We start from the raw sequence: 4,568 nt of genomic DNA, 5'->3' as shown, positions 1-4,568 counted from the left end.
TGGTAGGCGGTGTTGGACCCTGGCCTAAATGGCTGTGAGCCCCTGCAGTATGTGATTGCTGTGGGTGTGCTGGTAGCCAAGGAAGCCCTCCGTTATGGGTGGCTGTGTGGTGCTCCAGGTGGACAGGGTAGGCCCCCAGTGTGTCTGCTTGTGAGGCCTTGTGGTGCAGGAGTGCTATGGGCATATTGGTTGATGGGGCAGGCCCCTGATTCTAATCAGTTCCAGGGAAGACGCTAAAATGTTGCTTGCCAGTGTCTCAGTTCCTAGCGGGAATCTCAGCTGCCTCTTGCCTCTCCAAGAAGCTCTCCGAGATTAGCAAGTGGGTCTGACCCAGGTGTCTTTCACACTGTTGGCTCTGCATAGGGACTGAGAACGTGTGAGATTTGTGTGTGCCCTATGAGAGCAAAGCCTCAGTTTTCTTTATCCTCCAGCTTTCCTGAAAGTAAGCCCTGCAGGTTTTCAAAGCCACACCTGCTGTGTTTTCTTCCCAGTGCAGGAACGCTGGGCTGAGCAGCCTGATGCAGGGCTCAGACCCTTCCCTTCGTGTGGAGGACCTATGCAATTGTGATGTCTTCCAGCTGTGGGTCACTCTGCTCGAGGTGTGGGTTCCAATTAGACTGTGTTTCTAGTGCTCCTGCCTGCCTTGTGGTTTCTCCTTCCTTATATCTTTAGTTGTGGAAATTTTCCCTGCTAGTCTTCAGGTCATTCTCAGAGATAATTTCCATGTACATTGTTGTAATTTGGGTGTGTCCATGGTAGGAGGGCAGCTCAGTATCTTCCTACTCTATCATCTTGATCCCTTCTCAAGAATTTGTTTTAATATATGCATTTATTACTGTAAACATAACTCTTTGAATTGCATTGTTTTTCCTGTATTCCATAAATTTAGGTACTTTGTTTTCAATTTTAAGATTTTTTAAAAATTTCCCTTTTGATTTATTCCTGTATGCATTGCCTATTCAGGAGTTTATTGTTGAATTTCTAAGTGTTCTTGAATTTTCAATTTTTCTTTTTAATATTGAATTTCAGTTTCATACCATTGTGGTTGGAAATGATACTTGATATGATTTCAATATTCTTGGATTTTGAAGACTTGTTTTGTGGCTTAACATATAATCTACCCTAGGAAATGTTCTTTGTGTACTTAAGAAAAATGGAAATTTTGCTGCTGTCGAGTGGAATGTACTGTATATGTCTGTTAGGTTCATTTGATATCAATTGTTATATGTTGAGAGGCTCCAATGTTGGATACATACATATTTATAATTGTGATAATTTCTTGATGACTGATAACCTTCTTTCCTTTGAGAGGTTTGACTTCAGGTGTTTTTTGCCTGATAATAGACTAGTCAGGCAAGTATCATTTTCATGGAGTATCTTTTTTCCAATCATTCAATTTTATGCTATATAAGGATTTAAAGTTAACATGAATCTCTTGTACACAGTATATAACTGAACTTTCTTTAATCCAGTCAGTCACCCTAGGGATTATTTAAATTGAAGTATAGTTGATTTATGATATTACATGAGTCTCAGTGCTACAACATATGGATTTAATATTTTTATAGATCATGCTCCACTTAGTTATTACAAAATAGTGGCTATATTCCCGTGTGTTGTACTATATATCCTTGTTTGTTTATTTTATATATAGGAGTATTAGATTTAGAGAAACAACTACTGTCTTTCTCTCCCTGCTTCACTCGCCCTACCAGTAACCACTAATTTGTTCTCTGTGAGTCTATTTCTATTTTGTTCTATACATTCCTTTCTTGTATTTTTTAGATTCCAGAGAAGTGAGAACATAGGGTATTCCCCTTTCTCTGACTTACTTAAGTAGGTATAAATATTGTAGGCCTATCCACTTTGTTGCAAGTGGCAGAATTTGATCCTTTATAATGGCTGAGTAATAGTCTATTGTGTATACATACCACATCTTCTTTATCCACTCATCTGTTGATGGACATTTAGTTTGCTTCCATATGTTGGCAATTGTAAATAATGCTGCTATGAACATTGGGATGCATGTATTTTGTCAAATTGGTGTCTTCATTTTCTTTGGACATATACCAAGCAGTGGAATTGTTGGCTAATATGATAATTCTACTTTTAGCTTTTATCAGGACCTCCATATTGTTTTCATAGTGCTTGTACCAATTTACAGTCTCACCAACAGTGTACTAGGATTCCCTTCTCTCCATGTCAGGAACAACATTTCATATTTGTAGACTCTGGAATAACAGCCATGTTGAGAGGGATGATGTGATGTCTCGCTGTGTTTTTTTTTGTGGGTCATTCATTAAGTTTAATTTACAAAAGAAGGTGATAGGCTGGATGTGATCTGCAGGTTTAGTTTGCTAATTCCTGGTATAGGTTAATTTGAGGAGAATTAATACCTTTACAATGTTATTTATTGCTTAATTTTTTCAGGGTGACATTTTTAAAAACTTTTCTCCCTAAAGGATATCTGAAGTCTATCGGTTTGTTTCCGTTTTATAAATTAGTTCATTTCTATCATTTTTTAGACTCCTATAAGTGATATCATACGATATTTGTCTTTTTCTATCTGACTCACTTCACTTAGAATGAAATAATGCCATTTGCAGCCACAGGGATGGACCTAGAGATGATCATGCTTTTTCATTTCTGAGTAATAATCGATTGTGTACATGTACCACTTTTTCTTTGTCCATTCATTTGTTGATAGACATTTTGGTTGCTTCCATGTCTTGGATATTGTAAATAGTGCTGCAGTGCATGTTTGGGTGTGCGTACATTTGTCTTTTTGAATTCTGGTTTTCTGCAGATGTACTCCCAGAAGCAGGACTCCTGGATGATATGGTAACTGTATTTTTACTTTTTAAAGGCATCTTACTGTGCTTTATAGTGACTGTTACCAGCTTACATCCCACCAACAGCATAGGAGGGTTCCCTTTTCTCCATGTCCTCTCCAGCATTTATGGTTCATAGACTTTTTGATGATGGCCATTCTGACTGTGCTAGGTGATACCTTGCTGTAGTTTTGATTGCATGTGTCTTATATTTCGAGATGTTGAGCATCTTTGCATGTGTTCTTTTAAACACTGTGAGAAACCGTGACAGTTGACATTGGCTTTTTGAAAGTCTGACTATTTTGAAATTTTTTTTCTATAACTACCACAGGACATTTGTTAAGAGCAGGTGTCATTTACACCCTGGCAGTCCTTGTGAATATTAAGTGCCCACAAGCACATGTTTTATAGTTGCTATTGTGGAAATGGGCACAAGCAGTTGGATTTCCTTCATGCCCCTCTCTGATTATTTTGGTAACCAGAGCCACTGTGGAAGATGGGCACCTGGATTGTAAATGAGTGTGGACTGTGCCAGAATAAACACCCCAAATCTTGTGTTTTGTTATTCTTGGGCTTTTTTTAATTTAATGTTTCTTTTTAACTGGAGTAAAGCTGTTTTAACATAGTGTATTTGTGGTAGGCATACAGAGTCTTGTTCAGTTGTATATATTCATATGTCTATTCATCTTCAGATTCTTTTCCCATATAGATTATTAGTGTTGAGTAGTCTTCCCTTTGTTATACAGTAGGTCTTTGTTGATTACCTATTTTATATGTGTTAGTGTGTAAATGTTTTTTCCCCAACCTCCTGATTTATTCCTTCCCCCCACCTTTCTCAGTGGGTAACCATAAGTTTGTTTTCTAAGTCTGTGAGTCTGTTTCTCTCTCTTTTATTTCTTTGGCTGCGAGGCAGGGATCGAAACCACACCCCCTGCAGCGGAAGCTCAGATTCTTAACCATTGGATCACCAGGAAAGTTCCTGTTTCTCTCTTGTAAATTAGTTCATTGGTATCAATTTTTAAATTTCAGCTATAAGTAGTATCATATGATATTTGACTTTCTCTTTCTGACTTCACTTAGTCCATCCATTATGCTGCAAATGGCATTCTTTCATTCTTTTTCATTTCTGAGTAATATTTCACTGTGAACATGTACCACTTCTTTATCCATCCATCTGCCAATGGATATTTTGGTTGCTTCCATGTTGTAGACATTGTAAATTGTGCTGCGGTGCACATATGGGCGCATGTGGGTTTTCCAATTCTGTTTTTCTCTTGATATACGCCTGGGAGTGGGACTGCTGGATCATATGGCAGCTCTAATTTTACCTTATAAAGGCACCTCCATACTGTTTTCCATAGTGGCTGTTACCACCTTAGATCCCAACATCAGCGTAGGTGGGTTCCCTTTTTTCTACAAACTCTCAAGCATTTATTGTTTGTAGACTTTTCGATGATGGCTATTCTGACTCACGCTAAGTGATCCCTCATTGTAGTTTTGATTTCCATGCTGCTAATAAACATGAATTAGAGCATCTTTTCAAGTGATCTTTTATACAGTGTGAGTAAAATGTACCTATTGAAATAGGATCCTGAAAGTCTCTTTCTTTTGGATTTTTTTTTTGCTTACCTACCCCTGGACATTTCCTGTTCGCAGGTGTCATTTACAGCCCTACAGACCTTGTGAATATTAAGAACCCATAAGCATTGGTTTTAAAGTTGCAGTTGTAGGAAAGGG

Source organism: Lipotes vexillifer, unplaced genomic scaffold (genome assembly GCF_000442215.2).
Source record: "Lipotes vexillifer unplaced genomic scaffold, Lipotes_vexillifer_v1.1 scaffold2906, whole genome shotgun sequence".
Taxonomy (NCBI): Eukaryota; Metazoa; Chordata; class Mammalia; order Artiodactyla; family Lipotidae; genus Lipotes; species Lipotes vexillifer.
Note: the sequence above shows the minus strand (reverse complement) of the source record.